At 36.2% G+C, this 22431-nt stretch overlaps 1 long non-coding RNA gene across 1 annotated transcript in view; it reads right to left on the bottom strand.

Moving 5' to 3' along the window:
- Positions 1-18084, bottom strand: part of LOC145668842 (uncharacterized) — a 45542-nt gene extending 27458 nt beyond the window's left edge. The window contains exon 1 of the long non-coding RNA XR_014128108.1: positions 17880-18084. This is a non-coding gene — a long non-coding RNA (uncharacterized LOC145668842). The remainder of the gene's footprint in view (positions 1-17879) is intronic.
- Between the last annotated feature and the right edge of the window lie 4347 nt (positions 18085-22431).

Raw genomic sequence — 22431 nt, forward strand, 5'->3', positions numbered from 1 at the left:
ATATATATATATATATATACAGGGTGTTTCAGATAAAACGTCCAGTGCTTATAAATCCGAAACGGCTGAGAATAAAAAGATGAAACAAAAACTAAGATAGGACAATGTCATAGCGCGCATCACATGGTGTTGTTGTGGTGACCCCCAGGGTCCTCCTTCAAGGGGGCCAACTTCAAATTTTCAAATAGGAACATTATTGAATCATACCTCCTCCAATAGTACTTGAAAAACGAAACAACTTTTGTAGGAAACAATTTTCGATTTGGGGCACCGTTTTCAAAATGGCCGCAAAAAGTGGGTCCTATATCAGATAAAACGTCCAGTGCTTATAAATCCGAAATGGCTGAGAATAAAAAGATGAAACAAAAACTGAGATAGGAAAATGTCATAGGGCGCATCACATGGTGTTGTCGTGGTGACCCACAGGGCCCTCCTTCAAGGGAGCCCAGGGGCCAACTTCAAATTTTCAAATGGGAACATGTATTGAATCATACCTCATTCAATAGTCCTTGAAATACGAAACAACTTTTGTAGGAAACAATTTTCGATTTGGGCCACCGTTTTCAAAATGGCCGCAAAAAGTCCTGTATCAGTTTGAAGTTGGCACCTGGGGACCTTCACGGAGTTTCCTGAGGGTCACCACAACAACACCACTTGATATGCTTTATCGTCGTTTCTATCTCAGTTTTTGTTTCATCTCTCTATTCTCAGCCGTTTCTGATTTAGGCCTATAAGCACTGGACGTTTTATCTGATACAGGACCCACTTTTTGCGGCCATTTTGAAAACGGTGGCCCAAATCGAAAATTGTTTCCTACAAAATTTGTTTCGTTTTTCAAGTACTATTGAATGAGGTATGATTAAATACGTGTTCCCATTTGAAAATTTGAAGTTGGCCCCTGGGCCCCCTTGAAGGAGGGCCCTGAGGGTCTCCACAATAACACCATGTGATGTGCCCTATGACATTTTCCTATCTCAGTTTTTGTTTCATCTTTTTATTCTCAGCCATTTCGGATTTATAAGCACTGGACGTTTTATCTGATATAGGACCCACTTTTTGCGGCCATTTTGAAAACGGTGCCCCAAATCGAAAATTGTTTCCTACAAAAGTTGTTTCGTTTTTCAAGTACTATTGGAGGAGGTATGATTCAATAATGTTCCTATTTGAAAATTTGAAGTTTGCCCCTGGGCCCCCTTGAAGGAGGGCCCTGGGGGTCACCACAACAACACCATGTGATGCGCCCTATGACATTTTCCTATCTCAGTTTTTGTTTCATCTTTTTATTCTCAGCCATTTCGGATTTATAAGCACTGGACGTTTTATCTGAAACACCCTGTATATATGGGGGATAAGGCATTTATTGTCTCATTTTGAAATTTGAACCTTCAGACTATGTCCTTTGGCCTAATTTTATCCCCCCCCCCAATATAGATTATCTAATTCGCACACTGATTGTGACTAAATACTTATAGCAGTAGGCCTATATATCCTATTTGTAGCATAGAAACATGTTCGTTTGTGTATAACGCTAATTCTTAATAGTACACGCCCAAATTGATAGATGTCGTCGTTACACGCGCTAACATCTTGCTTGCTTTCAATAGATCAGGGATGCAAATAACCACTCGCCCGGGGCGAATGGTTTGTTGATACGGGCGAGTATTTAATTTCACACCGAAGGCAAGTAAATGATTTCTATTTTGGGATGTGAGCTAGTAGCTTTTTTTCTTGGGCTAGTAAAATTTTGTTGCTTATTTGCATCCCTGCAATAGATGCCGCTAAGGTGCCGTTATACAGACTTAAGTGAAACTATTGGGTCGATTTTAATTGTAACTTGTATTCTTTCAACTTAATTATTTCAAAACAGGGCAAGGTCGTAACCATACTTAGATTTGAGCCCTAGCATTATGTATATTTCTACATTAATATATTGTGATAATTTGTTTTTGAGTTTAACGTCTAACAATTATGCATCGAGGATAAGGGAGACAATGATGATGAGAAGGATGATAATGGAATGATGAAAGTGGGAGGAAACGAAAGAATCTCGACAAACCCATAAACATGATGTTTGTCCACCAGAAAGCCCTCTTCGCGAGAGCTGGGATGGAACAAGTGACACCCCACGCGGCAGAAATGACAACTCTCGTTTCGTCTCGTGGACAACTATAGTGCTGCCAAAATGTCTTCAGCCGTGGCAAAAATGCCAACTAAAGCTCACACCCTTGACACACCTACGCGTTGAGCCAATAAGAGTTCAGCTGTTGCTAAGCAAGAGAGTCTTAGCGAAAGAGAGTGGGAAATTCCTTCAGCCGATAACAGAGCTCGGAACGGAGGACTAGGTATCAAGTCAATGTGGTATATCTATAGTTTTAATAAATATTGTATCTATTAACAGAAGCTTGACTTCAATTATTTCAAACCTTGTACTGCACTTGAAAAAAGTATAAATCAAGTGTTATTGATATATTACTTATTGACGAGGAAGTCATCAATATATGACGTCATAAATTGTTTTCAGACCAGAAGCTCGACCTCACTATCCTCAATGAGGTTCACAATAGCTCCGGCTCGCAAATACTTAAGCTCGGACTCAACAATATCATCAATGAGCTTCTCTACCGTCAATGGAGCTTACATTTCCTCGTGTTCGTGCTCGCAAACCAGACGGGGAATCGAGTTTGCGCTATCGTTCGTTTTCTATTTATAGGGCTCAAGTATTCAGCACTACAAACTGAGTTCCCGAATTTGTATATCTCTATTTCAGAGAGTGGTGTACTCCTACTCCAGTGGTTCTCAACCTTTTTTGACTGGCGACACACTTTACTGAACATCCAGAGGATCGCGATACACTTGTTTGATATTATTATTATTATTATTATTATTATTATTATTATTATTATTATTATTATTATTATTATTATTATTATTATTATTATTGTGAAACCAATTAGTTTTTATAATGACTCTATTTATAGCACTGACAAGGAAGGGTCACGCAGCGGCTCCGCTGAGATCCGAATGAGACAATTGTGTTTGCATTTGATATGTTATAATTAGACGAATCCCAAAGTTATACGTGCCACCGAGCGGAATATCGTGAGTTACAACATATTTTGTAATGTAAAAGTTACGAAAAAATTACATTGTAAAATAATTTGAAACGGGCCATTTGTTCGGAAACGATTGGATAAATGGAAAACTCGGTGAACACGTGTCCCATAATTTTCAAAGGAGTACTTCTGGGGCTAAAAATTTTTGCCCCAGGGTCCTCTGTAGGGTCCCAGACGGGGTCCAACTCAAAAGTTTCAAATGGCAAGGGGGGTTAAGTCGCACATCGTTTGAAAGCTGTTGTTAAATGAAAGAAGATGGAGGAAGTCTCGACTCTCTACGACAACTCTGTGCAAAATGGCGGAGGGTCAAAATGTAAACAAAAACTTAATTGAAAAGTCCATGGCCACCCCTATAAATCGGAAACGGTGAGACAAATGTGAAAACAGGAAAGGACGTGTGGTATTACTTCCAAAGTACAACGATTTAAGTTAAAACGTCTTGTTCTAGGGCCCTCACAGGGTCCCAGGTGGGGTCCAACTCATAAGTGTCAACCGGCAAGGGGGGTTAAGTAGCACATCGTTTGAAAGCTGTTGTTAAATGAAAGAAGATGGAGGAAGTCTCGACTCTCTACGACAACCCTGTGCAAAATGGCGGAGGGTCAAAATGTAAACAAAAGCTAAATTGAAAAATCTATGGCCACCTTGAATCCAAGATGGCCGCTTAAAAGCTATGTCGAAAGTATAGGCATACCAAACTGCAACTACCCATTCGTACATTATCATGCCAAGTATTTCGATGGATGGAACATTATTACCACATATGTACGTTCTTGTTCCAGAACCAACTGGAGAATTTCCTGCCAATTTTCAAATCGATTTACCTAACATCAAAGCCTTTGCTGGTAAATCTGCAAACATGTCAAAGAATGACCTTACTGTTTTCTTAACGGATGTCTTATGGCGAGATTTGCATTGTAAAAAGCAAGTTCTACTACTAGTTGATTCGTGGACATCCAATAAGGATTCTGACCTATATAACTCTACTGTTCCTGCAGATGTGGAACTTATCAAAGAATTGATACCACCTAAGTGTACAGGACGTATTCAACCAACAGATGTTTACTTTTTCAGACCTTATAAGAATATGGTACGATTCATCACAGATACCGTTCTCACACAATTTGATATCAATTTGTGGCATAGAAATCATTTTCTTCGGCTTCAGTCTTTCGTACATTATCAGTTCATGGCGGACAGATTTAAAAACATGATAAAGTATGCGTTTTTCGCTAGTAGTTATGTTGATGACAAGCCAGAAGAGTTCGTAACGCCTCTGGAGTATTGTTTTGAAGCTGGATTGCTAGACAATTGTGCTATGGACAATTGTCAAACGCCAGCTTTCATGAAATGTGCTCATTGTAACAAATGTTTTTGCCTCAATCACACTTTGCTTGCATGTTTGCACACCTTTTGCACTGCTTCACTTACATAGATATGTTAAACATAGATATTCAGTTGTTAAGTACAATATCCTATGATATTTGTTTCATTTGTACAATTTTGCGTATTCTATATTAAGTCTTGCCGGTTGCATTACATTTTGTATCTGTTCAATATCATTTTGCTATTGTGAACATTCATAACAGTACAAATGTAAATTTCCACTTTTCTCTATTATGTATTTAGAAACAATAGGAATATTAAAGAACAACTGAATTTCGATTCACTTCAACTATTATTTCATTCCGTAATAACACATATATGTTTTGTTCCTAATGTACGATCGTCACGGTTCTTTCGATATCATTTACATGAAAATAATGAATATGCAATGAACACATAACTCTGACTTTCTATTCATAATGCTAAACAAAAGTTGAATATCTTCGGGACTTTTCTAATTTTCTCATAAGTAGTTAATACATAAAGGACTTGCTGCACCAGTTAGGTTGAGAGCTCTATTGTAACGTATTCGTGATGGTTATATTTGTATGCCATTAGTTGGTTTGATCACAATGTTTCAAGCAATACTAGATATAAAACAAAACATTCATTTACAAGATTGGCGAGCAGTACCAACCACGTGCAAATCACTCCAGTACATCGAGCTGCGTCAAAGTTTGTTGGTTTGGTCATAATACTCCAAATAACATATTTATATACAAACTCATTTTTCACGCTGGCAGACATAATGGATTATAGATGATACGTCTTTGATATTTTCTGGATATCTACTATTGACCATAAACGTAAATACCACATTTCGCTTCTCCAATTCCAGTGGTTTGAGCTGGACATGGTTCGATAAATAGTGTGGCATTTTGAACACAAGATGTCACTTTTTGAATATTTCGTATCCTCTTGTCACTTATTTTTCCTGATCAGCATTCATACCAAATTTAGCTTTCCTAGCTTCAGCAGTTTGGTATGCCTATACTTTCGACATAGCTTTTAAGCGGCCATCTTGGATTCAAGGTGGCCATAGATTTTTCAATTTAGCTTTTGTTTACATTTTGACCTTCCGCCATTTTGCACAGGGTTGTCGTAGAGAGTCGAGACTTCCTCCATCTTCTTTCATTTAACAACAGCTTTCAAACGATGTGCTACTTAACCCCCCTTGCCGGTTGAAACTTATGAGTTGGACCCCACCTGGGACCCTGTGAGGGCCCTAGAACAAGACGTTTTAACTTAAATCGTTGTACTTTGGAAGTAATACCACACGTCCTTTCCTGTTTTCACATTTGTCTCACCGTTTCCGATTTATAGGGGTGGCCATGGACTTTTCAATTAAGTTTTTGTTTACATTTTGACCCTCCGCCATTTTGCACAGAGTTGTCGTAGAGAGTCGAGACTTCCTCCATCTTCTTTCATTTAACAACAGCTTTCAAACGATGTGCGACTTAACCCCCCTTGCCATTTGAAACTTTTGAGTTGGACCCCGTCTGGGACCCTACAGAGGACCCTGGGGCAAACTTTTTTAGCCCCAGAAGTACTCCTTTGAAAATTATGGGACACGTGTTCACCGAGTTTTCCATTTATCCAATCGTTTCCGAACAAATGGCCCGTTTCAAATTATTTTACAATGTAATTTTTTCGTAACTTTTACATTACAAAATATGTTGTAACTCACGATATTCCGCTCGGTGGCACGTATAACTTTGGGATTCGTCTAATTATAACATATCAAATGCAAACACAATTGTCTCATTCGGATCTCAGCGGAGCCGCTGGGTGACCCTTCCTTGTGAGCATTATTCATAACGCTGGAGGTGTTGACTGGTACAGTCTGTCTAGATTTTTACTAATTATTATTATTTAAATTCTTCATGATTTTGAAGTTCTAAAATTTCTCAACACACGTTAGAGAACTGCGTGACACACCAGTGTGTCGCGACACATCGCTTGAGAACCACTGTCCTACTCAATGAGGTTCAAGTTTTACTCCCTTTTTTGAGCAAAGTGTCATGGAAAGATAAATATTTAGGGTATATCGCATTTCAAGGGGCCACATTTTATCATCCCTTTCAATCTTCAATAAGAAAGCAAAAGTCTTCCTTGTGCTCATCCAACCGAGGAATGTCGTTGGAAGCAATCAGATAAGACATTTTTGCAGATGTCCACTCAGCCGTGGACCCAACACTTTTCGTTATCTTTCGATCAGCGTTTTTCTTCTAAGATCACTATAAACATTCTCCAAGGAAGTGATTCTTTGTCACGCATTAAAAATAACAGGAAATCACTAACTAGTTCATTTTTAAAATACTGATTCCATTTCGCAGGTAGTGAGGTATATAAAGGCACAATTATATATGAATCTCCAAACTTCATTGCATTTCCAGTTAAAGTTCTCTAGTATATGTTTCAAATAAATATTCTTGCTTTGAATTTCTTATTTCTGATTATTGGGAATAGTTTATAAAAGTGTAGAAATGTATGACCGTTCAAGTTAGGGCTTTACGTTGATTGACATAGAACAAAAACGATAATACATGGCTAGAAGCTGTATTTTTAGAACTGAATCAAATTCTCAATAAAATATATCATCTCTACTCTTAACATTCTGCTAAAACCGAACATTTTTTAAATTTACTAGTACCTCTGGTTTCATTATTGATTTCCATTAAGCAAAAACGGCGAAAGGTACCGAGAAGTGGTTTCCTGGAATCGATTAAACATCCCATCAATACAAGCTATCTACTCCGTTAACCTTCTATTGAAACCGGAAGGGTTAAAATCAACAATTTCTAATTTTAACGTTGATAGCCATACCATAAAAACGGTAATAGGGAAGAACGGTTTTTGGAAATCGGTTCAACGTTTCATGGAATCATATCATTTGCGCTCGTAGCACTCTACAAAACCGGGAGTGTAATTTTTCATACTTCTTCCGGTTTAAAATTTGATCACCGTAGATCAGAAACTGTAAAATATAGCGAGTAATGACTTTCTAATACAGGGCCGTCATTTGGGAGGGCTGGGAAGCAATTGTTCCTACTTAAGTTTGAGAAATACATTTTTTAAATGTAGCCTATACTAATATATAACAAAAAACGTCAAGCTCTTGTCGGAGCACAATCTTGTCTCTCTGACAGAATCTGAAATGCCGCCACTGTTCTCATATGGATTCAATATCTCAAGAAAGGAACGTATTTATTTCTCTATCCTCAAAGTTTTACATTAGTTATACTTTCTATATGACAAGCTGTTGTGGGCCCTGTAATAAGACAAAAATATTTACTTTCACAATTTAATGCACGTTAATCACATCTCAGGTGCGTTTTAATCTAAATATATAATATGTATTGCACTTTCTAGAAATCAGTTTTCCTTAGTTTATTGCCAATTAGACTAGTGCATAAATTTTGAGTTCCTTTTTCAAATCGAAGTATTGCTTTTTTTTTTCAATGCCAACTTCCGTCTGCTCTTGTATTGTAGCTCCGAAAACTTGGGTCATCTTTGATACTTCGTATTGCAATTCACATGCTTATGTCCAATCAAGTGCGAAAAGTCTTTGTTTTGCGCTTCGCAGAATTTATTCGTATGTGATAGACCACATTCATTTTATGCTGGCAGATATAATGCCATTACCGTTCGGTTCCTCAATTAGTTACTGAGTTCGACAAAAGACCTCCTCACATAAGCCAAAATAATCTATCAAGTCTGTCTGATGTTCCTCATTCTTCAGTACGCTCTGCTTGTTTAGTTTGTTATTTTTTATTGATTTTTTATTGTGTGTGTTTTTTTTTTGTATATTTGTTATATTTTTATGGAGTATCTGGTTGTGAATAATAGTTTTGCTCCTCTGCACTCATTTTTAAACACTTAAAATGATAGTATTTATTACAAACATCATAATCCATAGAAAGTCCACTATTGTTAAAACAAACAGCTTTCGTGCTCGTGTTTGACATTGTTATTAAAATAAACGTGGCCACTTAAATCTGAAACACTATAATTGCTCAAACACTATAACATAATGGAAATAACTCACTTTTGGACAAGCCACAAACGTCAAGAATACACCCGAACCAACACGTACTTTTGAATCACGTCGAGGTCACCAATTTTGCAATGTTTTTTTTTGTCTTTTTTTTTATCGAAAGGATAATGTTTTTTGTAATTTGACTTTACTAAATTTTTTTTATATAAATTTTTTTTGATAGTACATTATAATAAAAGTTTGCATGGACGGGTTAATTTGTTTGTATGTTAAATGAGTGTTTATTAATATATTATATAATTATATTTTAGCGTTAGATATTATAATTGCTACAATGTTGCACGAACGTTTTAACACTAGGGTTGTACCTCTTTAACTAACTTATTGAACTTTTTTTTTACATTTAGTGTATCCAACTACAATATAATACCACTAATTTAATTTTTTTTTTCTTTTTTTATACATACAAAATAACTCAATTGATCTTAAGAAAATATTAAACATTACAGGTTTAATACCGAAAAAGGACCAATGCTAGAAATGCTAAGCACAAATCATTCCACTACGTGTACGCACTGATTTATCTTCCTTGTATACAGCTCGTGAATCTAATGCTTGAATCTTCCTCCACACAGACTGCGACAAAAGGTAGAAACAGCCTTTCACATTTACACTCAGCCGAAACTTTTTTAAAGCATTTATTATCGCCATTTCGAAGCCCATTCAATAGTCAAAGAGTCAAGTATTATACTTAGAGAAACATATTTTTGATACTGTGTATCTCTTATCTCTCTGAATAATATAAATTTTTAGCAATATTAGATATTACTTCCTTTTGCACCACTGTAAAATATGTATATGCAATAACTTCAGTAGGTCTAGACGTCCGTTCTCAGTCTCCATCTTCATCTTCAGTCGTAACTTCCAGGCTGTAATTGCTTCTTGTTACTGGAATGATTATGGTCTACGTAGTTTTTGAGTCTTGAATCTACATTTATTTTTCAATGATATATCATTCAAAAATTATATACCTCTTATACTGACAAAATAGATTTTACTCTCTTGAATTTCTTCCGTCTCGCAAGAATTTTGCTAGGTTTCTGTCTACTGAGATTCTGACCCTTGGATTTTGTCTTTTGCCACCGCATCTCGTCTCTAGGGAGCAATTTAGGGAAGCGGTTATATAGTTTTCGTTTAAAATATATGATTAAAATTTTCGTTACTCACATGGAACTCTAATTAAAGCAGATTAAAATACGATACCCATAAAAGTATAGGCTTCAAGAAAAAAGGAAATAGCTGAATTATTCCAATGGAAATCTAGAAGAGATTCAATAAAATACTTTACAATTTATAGGAAAGGTTATTATTGCAGGATTTGGATGTGATTCAGGTACCAGAAGTAGGCTAACAAATACAAAAGGAGATACGCAAATATCCTCTTACAAATCAATCAGTAAAATATATGTTAAAAGCTTGTCTTTTTTTAATATGATGTACACTCAAAATCAAAAATAATCACAAATATAAACAGTGATTTCTTGAAGGCATTTTGTGAGGGCATAGGAGTTGGAACTAGGTCCACATGTCTTCTGACTTTTTCTTTATTATTTCTGAACACATCCCCTAATAGGAGAATCTTTTTCTATGATATACCCTAAATCAATATTTCCCTGAAAAATAAAGCAATTTTATTTTATTAATTCATTTTAATTACGGAAATGTTGGATTTAATCTTGTCGGCTTTCCTAATGTCGCTACTTTGTACGATAGAAAAATAAAAGATTTTAAATGACTAAGCCATTGGTCACTATCAGGACTGAACAATACTGGTTAAAATAGGTATATGTACAAATCTGACATCTTTTCGGGGTTACTAACTGTATTACAGATTTCTGCACGGCAGAGAAGTTTGCGTTCTTTCTATGTAATAATAATAATAATAATAATAATAATAATAATAATAATAATAATAATAATAATAATAATAATAATAATAATAATAATAATAATAATAATAATAATAAAAACTGTCATTCTAACTGTAAAGACAAAAGAACAGGTATTCATATTTACTGGTGTGAATATACATGTAATAATTCTAAATTTTAAATAGAATCTCAAAAAGAGACTGCACGTTTCTACTACACAACAATACGAATTTTCTCTTATAAAACAATGTCACAATTTAAAGTGACAGTTTAAAATTAATAATTTCTATACCTAAGAAACAACTTCAATATCTTTAATGATAAAAGATGACTTGCATTCCATTCAGCAAATAGCAGCTGAAATTTATGAAGTTTACAAATCGATGATTTGTAAGAAAGTAACTTGATTTACCAAAACTAGTTTCTTCCCCATTTTCCCTCCTTCTTAAGTAAGTATTTGTTTTACACCTGCACATAGGAGGAAAGTGAAGCACTATGATTTATCAAACGTCTTGCCCATGACTTTCGGCATTTTCTTTTCACCTCTAGATCCCTATAAAAGTAAGAAACTGGACCGTATTGGATCAACATTTCCTAGTTAATTGTGATGAAAGCATCTCTCATACTACATAATTATGAATGATTTGTACAGCATGATAATTTTTCGTTTAGCTGTTTCGACTCAGGGTCTGAAAGAATTTCTTCTACAAAGGAATTTCATCGTTGTCCAAAAGATATGCAAATTATTTAAATAAAATTACGCAATTACTGGTTTGATAACTTAAGTTTTATTAGTTTGTTATTGGGGACTATTTTTGATCTTCCAGTTATATCTTAGGTGATATATCGATGTTCGAAGATGATGGGTGAAAACTGACAGAACCTTCTTGGCTACCTAATATGTGAAATATTGCGTAGAACATTTAAAATAAACGTGGAAAACTTTCCTAAGAGTCAACTAAGAAATCACATGTGTTTCATAAAAAATCGTTTAAGCTCTAAGAACTGGGCTATCTTATAATTTCTAAGATATATATATATGGGCGGATCCAGGATATGATCAAGGGAGGGGCTAAACCATATTTTGCCGTTTTATCCAGTGTAAAGCAGGATTGAAGCCCATTTTATCCATTGTATACCTGAGCGTCAAGGGGGGATATAGCCCCTATAGCCCCCTTGGATCCGCCACTATATATATATATATATATATATATATATATATATATATATATATATATATATATATATATATATAATATGTCCATTCTCTTGTCCCTGCTTGATCTCGGCTCTAAGCAATATAGATGATTGGGAAGCCTGAGAGGAAATCGATTTTTTCCCCTACAGTCACTGGAAAATTGTTTAGTTATAACATTATGTATATTTCAACCAATAGAGTCTTTTGCTAAATCTAAAAAAAATCAAGTTAACTGTACGCCGTAACTTGTAGAAGAAGCTAACCGACAGTCACATAAATGCATGTTTATATGGCGAAAGAGCTGCTAAATTACATGCAAGCACATATATTGTTACAGATGGCTGTCGGTGCTGTTGTTCACTCTGAGAAACGAATCTTCTTAATAAATCTCTGTTAGAAATTCTATCAGACTAAATATGCTTTGCTGAGTGAGCGTCAGTGAAATGGACATACCATTTCGCCGTCTAAAATGAGATAAAAGTCATAGTATAAATTCGTAGTTAAGTCAGTAGGCGACAAGAAAATTGGTCAAACGAGAAGACACCATCAGAGACACATGATCTAAGGTTTCAACCCCTATGGTCTTACTGGCCTCACTAACTGCCTCCAATAAATAATCAGATATATTAGTACAACATGTGGTTATTTTTGATCTCTTGCGTACTATTACATCGAAAAGTTTCTTTCCTTTTACTTTTTCAATTCAAAGCTTTAAACATACTAAATTTTAGTGTTTGATTCGTGAGAGGAAGGTTGGGATACATCTACTTGTATTTTTAGCCTACTTCTGGTACTTGAACCACATTCAAAAATTGCAATTTTTGTCATCTAGCATCTTCTTTTCTAAAATTTCATAAATTGTAAAGTATTCTAGTAATCTGTTCTATGTTTCCATTTAAGCAATCTATTTATATTCTTATTCTTTAACTCTGTTTTTTTTATAGGTATTGCATTTATTTGAATCTGATCTCTACACTTACATTTGAATAATGAAAATTCAAAGTATATACGCATATTCAAACGGATGTAAATGCTCCCCTAAGCCATCTCTTGGAAGCGAGAAACAGTAGTGAGAAAAATCTACCATATACTCATATAACATGATTTTTGATTTACTAATTAATTGTAGAGTTAATGGGCACATAATTATTGATGCATTTGTTCCCCGTTACGAGGAATTTGATTTTGTATGATTATTTATGTACGCACAAATTCCTCCGGATATAATTATAGAGCCGTGTTAACTGAGGAAATACAAAGTTGAGTACAGGTTCAGATCCCACTTAGGTCCCGTCTCGCATATCAAAAAAGGAATATGTATTTATCATATATATTAGACAATTTGAATCGAAATAGCAACTTGAGCTTTGTTGCTTACGAGTGTAAAACTCATATAAACGAATTTTATATAAATCTCAATGCACAGATTTTTGTTTTAAATATCCAATTTATAATTCAATTTTGGAGATTTATATATAATTGTGCCTTCATATACCTCCCTACCTGTGAGATGGAATCAGTATTTTAAAAATGAACTAGTTAGTGATTTCTTGTTATTTTTAATGCGTGACAATGAATCACTTCCTTGAAGAAAAAGCTGATCGAAAGATAACGAGAGATGTTGAGTCCACGGCTGAGTGGACACCTGCAAAATTTCTTACCTGATTATTTCCAAAGACATTTCTCGGTTAGATAAGCACAGGGAAGACTTTTTGCTCTCTTATTGAAGATTGAAAGAGATGATAAAATGTGGCCCCTTGAAATACGTTATATCCAATATTTATTATAGGGTGAGTTCGCCAATAGTCGACCGCTGAAAAAAAATCTTACTTCTGAACACTTATAAAACGTGATGATTTCATAATATTTGACAAAAATGAATTGTTTGTTTCATTTGGGTTCTTTTGTACCATGCCGTGTGTTAACTGCTCACTTTTAAAATTTTTCAGTGACATAAAAATACGTTTTACGAAAACTTATCAAAATTTCCACTTGTCGACCATCGTCATTCAGTAGTCGACCGCATTCATGCTATTAGTCGACCGCGCGCAATTTCTATCATTCCTATCGCTTAGAAGTAATTGATTGCGTTAGATGATGTTTGGGAATTGTATTATTCGTGAGATTTGAACTTGACAAACGATGATACAGATTTTATCTAATTTTCTTAAAGTTTTTCTCCTTAGTGGTTATAAATTAAAGGATTAGGCTATTAGGGTTTGATACATAGCTACTTTATTTGGAATAATGGATTTGAATATTAAATGGTTCTTCCACGTGAAACAAGATTTCTCTCCTGAGTTATATGCACACGTTATCTTATCACTTATTATAGCTTTACAAATTCTAAACAAAGTACGACCCTACTAGGAAAAAAGTTTTCGGCCAGTTGGCTCGTCCTTCGCTTTTGACTTTCTACGCTTGCACTTGAAACGCATGCTTTCATACAATCTGCCTTTGGTGTACTTGCAACGATGCTTTAGACACTTCGAAGAGCGTCATAGTCACTGTCCGTTCATTGGTTATAGACTTGATTTGTAAAATGCTTGCGTCAAGCTTGAATGGAACACTGAATGCAAGGTTGCCCCCATGTAACTTCGTTACTGGAACCCAGCTTGCGTCATGCTTGCACGTTTTCCAATCAAGCTGGATGCAAGCTTGACCAACTTGTAATTCAAGCTTACAGCAAGCGGTTTCCAAGTTATCTCCACTACTAGGGGAGTCACTATTTAAAAAAATCCTACGTGATCACGTTTCCCCCGTGTGAAATATATTTCTCTCCCGTGTTAGGTTACTTGAGCACACCGAGTTATCTTCTCACATATGATAAGGTTTCTCTTCTGCGTTACTTGAGCACATTGAGTTATCTTTTCATGTAATAACAGTAAGTTCCTCATTGTTTGTTCAAATAATTTATATGGTACACTCTGCACACATGAACAGCTTATCTGCGAGATTTTCCCATGCATAGCCAGCGGTACATCGAAAATGGAACCATTTATCACATTCATCGCAACCCACTAGTTTATCCTCACTTTCCAAAGCAAAATCGTTAATTATCACTCCACATCCTCTGCATATGGCTCTATTGTCATAGTAAATTACATCATTTTTATTGTGATGTTCTACAACAGCAGTTGTTCTACAGTTTTTCTTCGAACTTTTCTGAGGATTTTCCGTCTTGTTGCTCTTTTTTTGCCGTTCTTTAATCTCTGTTGCGTTTCTTTCCCTCCTCTAGTTTCTTCTGTTTTTATTGTTTTGCAGTCGGTACTCGGCGATATTATTCTGAGCTAATTGCAAGAGGTATCTTCTCTACCTTCCTCTTAGGTTTTTTGACTGGACTCTTGGGCCAGAACAAATGCTTTTTAAAAGTTGCCGTTATATATTGATTGGTCTGATAATTTTAGGTGTTGCAATATTCTTCTGACTTGATTCACTTAGTCCAGCAACAATCTCGCTTTTAATGTCCTTTGTTTCTTTCTATGCTTCTAGTATGTAAGCTAGAGCTTCAGTAGGATGTTCTTTGGGAGAATAAGTATCTTGCTGAATATCCTTCAAAGGTTCAGTTTCATTCAGTTGAGTTGATGTGTTACCTTTCTTCTCTTTTGATGGCACAAATTCTGTAATAGAAGCTTCCTTTCTCAAAATAATTAAGGACCTCTCTGCTTCTGTGGATGAAGCAGACATACAACTGGTTCTTCGTTTGGCACAATACTGATTTCCTCTTTCTTCTGTACTGCAATGGTTTCTGATTCCTAGATTTCGTTGGTAGAATAGGTGCTATATTCACTGTTTTCAGTTGTTACATTTGGATTGGCTTCAACAGTCAATGACTGGAGAAGTTCATTTAGTAAATCCTGACTAACTGTAAGAGTAGATTGAGGCAAGTATTCATTGTTATCATCAAATACAGGGATTTCACCAACTACAACATCGTCATCTACTGGTAAGCTGGCATTTTTATCATCAGTTTGTAGTGTTTCGTCCATCTGCTCTTCTGCTGGAAGTTTTAAAAGTTCAAGGACTGTGTTGGTCAACCGCAGCCTTTTGAAGTTCATCCTTGTATACAGTAATAACTTTTCGTGCAATAAGATCATCTTCACTAACGTTTAGCTGAGTGGAAGTACTCTTTGTTTTTGCATACACTCTTGCATTTTGTATTGTCAACGGCGTCCGGATTGAAATGATACAGTCCACATTTGCGAAATACATTATTGTTGACGGTGTAGCTGCTGTTACTAGGACCTCTGCAATAAGTGCTGCAAACTGAACTCTTGTAACGGAAGATAAATTATGTTCCGATAGATAGCTGCGGACAACGAATTTTCAATTTGTTTTTAACGCCTTGAAGACGGATACATCGCATGGTTGCAAGATATGCGTTGCATGAGCGTACAGGGCATACAATATGATCTCGTTGTTGTCAGAAAATTTGTTTACTTCATAAGTTAAGTGAGTTTTGTGACCGTCGATGAAAAGTATTACAGGCTTAGGTACATCGTGATCTAATAGCCATTTATTGAAACCATTGGCGACCCACTCAAAGAATGTCTCGCTAATCATCCAGCCAGATTCGGATCGTTCTATCACAATCGACGAGGGAATATTGGACACAATGGGCCTTATGCAGAGTTGTTTTGACGTATCATTAGAGTCATACTAAAGGCCAGACTACTGCAGGGAACCCATGTTAGTCGAACGCTTTAGTACTGCACTAATCACGCGTCATAATGATTCTGCATGAGGCCCAATATCTCTGAGTACTCGTGACTTGTATGGATAAACAATCGTTGGAGCAACTGTTTCTCCCGAAGCACTAAACGTCCCTAGAAAAGTAAGCGTTTAACTTTTCTTTATCTTGAACCTCATAAATATTCTTCCCGCTCTTTGATCCCAAAATTTTCCCGGATGATGGGCACAATTGAAAAGAAGATTCATACGCGTTCAAAATTCTACGTGCATCTTCTAGAATGAAAAGATTGTTCGTACTGGCGAGGTAAGTATTAAGATCATGACACGCGTGCTACCCATTAGATCAGCTAGGAGGGCTTCTTGTTCTTGTGTTTAAAAAAAATGGTTCCACATTGAAATAGATTGTCAGAAAAAGAAACTTTCAACTAATGTTACTGAACAAATTCTAGTCAGCAAAACGCAAAACACAGTATGAAACAGTGTGGTCGACAGCTGGCAAGAAATATTCTAATAGTCGACCAACTTGAGGAACAGGCGGTCGATTTTTAGAATATGTCACGAAATTGAAAATTTTATACATGCATGTTGAAAAAGAGGCCTTAATACCGTACAAGGAATAATTTGAAGCAATTTGGCGCACTCTCAAATAATCCAATAATCGACCACCCTTGGTCGACAATTGGTTTGTATGGGGAAGGAAAATTGCCAAATTTCGACCACATTTTAACGCGTATTTTTTCATTTAATACTTTCCAGTTATTGACAAATTATGCTGGTACAGCTTCTAGACTAACTTAGTTATGTAACTAAAACATTTCTTACCTCACGTACTATCTATATCCTCAGAAAAATGAAAACAACAGGAACACAAGATTCTCATTACACGCTGTCGTAAAGTGCGCACTTCACTCGTAATTCTACAGATACGTCGAAATTTATTGGTCGAAGACGACCAACTAAACAAGGAAGAGTTAAACAATGAATGTCATTGGTAGTATATGATGCAAGCTTTATCATGAATAATTTTTCGCTTCAAAAGACCATCGGGTATATTTTATATAGACAATAGTAAGCAAAAATGGTCGACTATTGGATGGAGGTCGACTAGTGGCGAACTCACCCTATGCGGATATATATATATATACATAACATCCTGAAAAGATATGAGATTGTGCGTTCTCAAACTCCCTGTTGATGAAATTCTTTGTATGTACAGATTTCAGGCACACTTAGTATAAGTACACGTATACAGTACTACAGTGCTGCCAAAATGTGTTGAGCCGTGGCAAAAATGTGAACTAAAGCTCACACCCTCGCTTTGAGCTAATAAGGATTCAGCTGTTGCTAAGCGAGAGAGTCTTGCAGTCGTCTACGTCAAACGGAGTGGAATTCTTTCAGCCGATAGCAGCGCTTGGAATGGAAGACTAGGTGTCAAGTCAATGTGGTATATCTTTAAACACAATTGCCAGATTCGATGTTAAAACTATGATTTTTTAAATTAATTAATTATTGCTATTTTAGTTATTACTTTCCAAATTTCAAATGAAAAAATAATATACACTCACCAAGTTTCTGGTATATTCCACAAATGTTCAATCTGTGCTCCCTTGGTCACCCAGCACATATCCAAATGACAATCCAGTTTTGTCGGTACGTTCACTAGCACGTTTCCGTCAATGTCCGTGACAACAGTAGTGATGCGTTCCTCCAGTTCTTGCAGCGTTATTGGCAGTGAAGTATGATACTTTAAACTTTGTTCTTAATACAACCCCACATGAAGAAATCACATGGCGTGACATCTAGCGAAATGGGGAACCATGGCAACAGAGGAACATTACCCAGACCAGCGCGACCTATCCAGCGATGTGGAAGTTTTCTTTTGAGAATGGCGCGTACACGCTGAACGCTCGTTAACCAACGAACGCTTCTCATATTCTCTAACACAGCGTTTCCCAACCTTTTTCAACTTGAGGCACACTTGGAGTGTAACTTGAATTCTCGCGACACACTCATAGATATTATTATTATTATTATTATTATTATTATTATTATTATTATTATTATTATTATTATTATTATTATTATTGTTATTATTATTATTATTATTTTGCAAATATAAAAATACCATAGTAATTTTTTTCTGTGATTACTGATCTTCTCACAGAGGTGAAAGCTCGATCACTGGTATTCCCCTATGCTAATTCATTATGCTTATTTTTTATTCTAATTTTAAAATAGAAAACAATTGCAATGAAATATACGACTCAGATTTTTAAAAATACGCTTTCTTTTTCGAAAACTGTATTCAACCTTTCACTAAGAACGAAGATCACTAAATAACGAACGAACAAACAAATGTCTTGTACTTTTAACTTCGCTGTTTTAACCAAAACCGGTGCATATTATTGCAATCACACAGCTTGCGATGCGTCGAAGTCAAAACACAGTTGTTGAACAAAGTATTGTTCTGTCATTCACGTGCGAATGAGTGTTCTACGAACGTTCACTTGACGCGTACCGTACAAGTGCTTCCATTTCTCGGTGTTAGTATGGCTCTCAATTGAAGCGTAACATAGCAGCTAACCGTGGAAATGTGTACGAGCCGAAATACTGTCTGCTACACAGCAATAGATGTAGAATAATACAGTGAAACCTCTACTAACGAACACCTCTATAAAGCGGACACCTCCCTTAACGGACATATTTTGTAATCACCAAACAATGTAAAAGGAAAAAAACATATTGGCAAACCTCTCTAAAGCGGACACTCTCTAGTACGGACACGGACAGTCTTTTCTGTTTTTTATAGGTATTATTTACCTCCGTATTACGGACACTTTCTCTAGAAATAAGTTGAAAAGTGTAGTAAAAATACATTTTTAGTAATTGATACATATGTCACCAAGGAAGCATTGTGACTACATTTTGCCTCCTCAACTGTCTGCTTAGCAACCCAGATGAAGCGTCTCTGTTTAATAACACTCTTATATCCTTTGCTTCCATCCCACTTCCCCCCCCCAAGCTGTTTTAGACATGAAAGTGATTGACAGTTGCCCGCCCGTAGGGATGACACGTTATGCTACTGTCCCGTTGGAGTCTCTAACCAACCAGAAGACAAGTTTGGTATTTTTTGTCCTGAGGTATATATATTGTCTCAAAAAGGACACTTCAGGACTGTAATACCCCACAAATTAAGGCGGCATACTGAAAACGAAGGAAGTACTGATAAGTGTAAAGTGCAGAGAACTATAACATGTTATTTCCATGTTGTGCCTCGAACATAGAGTATTGGATGACAAAGGATAATGCATGTAATATTCGTAAATACGTGATTCATGCAAACATATTTTTTTCTAATTGTATATTACCTTGCTTACTAATTTACATAACAAAATACTGAAACCTCTTGAAGGCGGACACCTCTCTATAGCGGACAATTTGTGATTCCCGACGGCTGTCCGCTTTAGAGAGATTTCACTGTATATTACAATTACAGTAATTTTTTCCATGGTAGAAATTCATAGTAATGTGAAATACAAAAATATACATTTTTTCCTATGTCTTACAAGCTGATTGCTATAGAATTAATAATTTTGTTTCGATTTCCTCAAGGTCCGTTCTCGGCACACCGGTTGGGAAACGCTGCTCTAACACAAAAGCTCTTCTCCTGCATTACCTGCCATGCAGTATTCGTAGTTTGTGGGAAATTTCTCTAATCTAGGGAAATTTCGTAGGTAAATTTATCAAAAAGGGAAAACGGAAATTTTTCGATAAAACGTGAAAAATCCAGGGAAATTCTGGTGTTAACTGATTAACCAATATAAATGCTTAAATTTTTCTTTGTTCTTCAGTGCGTTCAAAGTAGCATGATTTGTACACATTGTTGGCTTGGTGTATTTTTTATTTAAAAAAAAAAAAAATCTTTCAGTTGTACGTTCAATGCGTATGCTGGCTAGGCTGTGAGAAATGAACGCAATCGTTGAATGAAGGAAGTGAGAGAACGAACCCCATGAAAACCCACGAACACTGTGTTTGTCCACCACAAAGTCCACTTGGCGCTACTTGGGATGGAACCAGGGACCTCATGCACCAGAGGTGAACGCTCTACCACTGAGCCACCCCCACCCCTTGTTAAAAATAAGTGAAGTCAAAAGCAAAACCCAAACAAATAAAAACAAATGGCGCTTCCTTTAATGTAGCTAAATTAATCATAAATCCATATAACTAAATAACTTGTGGCATAGGAATTGGACACACAACGAACTAGGGAAAATTTTGATAAGAAAAGGGAATTTTTGTGTCAGTCGAGGGAAATTTTCTTCTGGAAGCCTACGAACACTGCTGCCATGAAGCGTGGACGCGAGCCACGAGGCGGGTTTATTAAACTTGGTGAGTGTTGTATCTGTCTTTTCATGTATAATTCGTTTCTGTACGTCGTATACTTGTAAATAAACTGTGCTCTGAAACTCGATAAATCATTTAGGCTAATCCTATATTTCAAACAACGAGCCAACCAAATTCTGAGTGAGATTTTTTTTTACTCTCTGTGGAAACCCATTTGGGACGGATTCCCCTTTATCCTATAAATCCATATTTAGGATTTGTGGACGTCCTGGAATTACATCTTTTGTCACCCCTCCCCAAATTATTAAACACTCCAAATGTCGTGCTTTTTCTCCAGATCATCACTCCTACGATATTTAAAGAATACCACTTTTATTTGTCATTGATACTAAACTAAGAGGAATAATCAACTTTGTCACTCATTTTTAACATTCAACTAATATTTCCACAGTTTGATGCTACGAGGGATGTCTAAACAGGAAGGAATGCAGATAGGCTCACCTGGTCATCACTGTTTTTCGATATAGTCCCCATGGTGGTCTATGCACCGTCTCCACTTTGTGGTCAGCGAAGAAATCCTTTGTCATGGCCTGCAAACTACTGGGAAACAGCCTGTTGGACCTCGTTGTCCGACGAAAAACGTTGTCCCCGTGGATGTTTCCACTGCATGAGTTCCTGTTTGCTCTCAGGATCCGAATGATGGATCCAGGTTTCGTTTCCTGTCGCCAGATGCATCTTCTGCAACTCTATCGTTTGCGGTGTGACACAAACATTCGCTACGCTGCGAATCTCACTGCGTTGCACCAACTGACCTCAAATTGCGCATCGGGGTTCCCCCACAGCTTCCTTGGCGTCATTATGCTCAGCTCCTCCCTTCCTGTCTAGGTAGATAACTTATTGAACGCCCCTCGTAGAAGCCGTTTACTCAGATCATTTCACTTTTCCATTCTTTCGTTGCACTAAACGAAGAAACTACATCAGAATACAAAAGAAAGAAAAATTAATTACTCTGTCTGTATATAAGTCTCCATGCTTATTCAAATACAAACGAATTTATAATAAGTTCATAGCATGACAAAAAAAAAAAAAAAAGCCAGATGCATTGCTGTTAACGCATAAAACGATACATTCGTTCCATTCTACGTAAATTTTACGGAGAATAATAATATCATGGAAAAAGCGAACATAAATAGATTCTTAATTATAACAAAATGGACTGATATAATTACAAGTTAGGTAGTTGTGGCAATGTAATACTAAGCAAATAATGGTAATTGTAGACTTTAATGGATAAAAAAAGTTAGATTGAACATACTTGAATTAGATTGAACATTAGATTGAACTACTTAATAATGCTGGCAATGGAAGACTAAATTGTAAGTACGTCTAAATTTATCAAAAGTTCTTTGTCAGGTTCACCTTGCAAACTATTCATTAAGTAAAATGGTCTCAAAGTGAGAATTTCAATAATAATTTAGTACATACCAGTGGTGATCTAAAATATATCTACGGAGAGAAAAGCAAGTCCTTTCTAATAGCGAAAAAAAACTTCTAATTGCTTATGATTTGAGGATATTTAAAGTGATAATGAGCCGCGATGTCTCAGTGGTAGAGCGTTCCCCTCTAGTTCATGGGGTCCTTGGTTCGATCCCAGCTCACGCCAAGTAAACTTAATGGTGGACAAACACCGTGTGCATGGTTTTTCTCGTGGATCTCCCATTTCCTCCCACTTTCTTCATTCAACCATTTCATTCATTTCTCATCATCACCGTC

The sequence above is a fragment of the Thermobia domestica genome, chromosome 13 (assembly GCF_964235325.1).
Source record: "Thermobia domestica chromosome 13, izTheDome1.hap1.1, whole genome shotgun sequence".
Taxonomy (NCBI): domain Eukaryota; kingdom Metazoa; phylum Arthropoda; class Insecta; order Zygentoma; family Lepismatidae; genus Thermobia; species Thermobia domestica.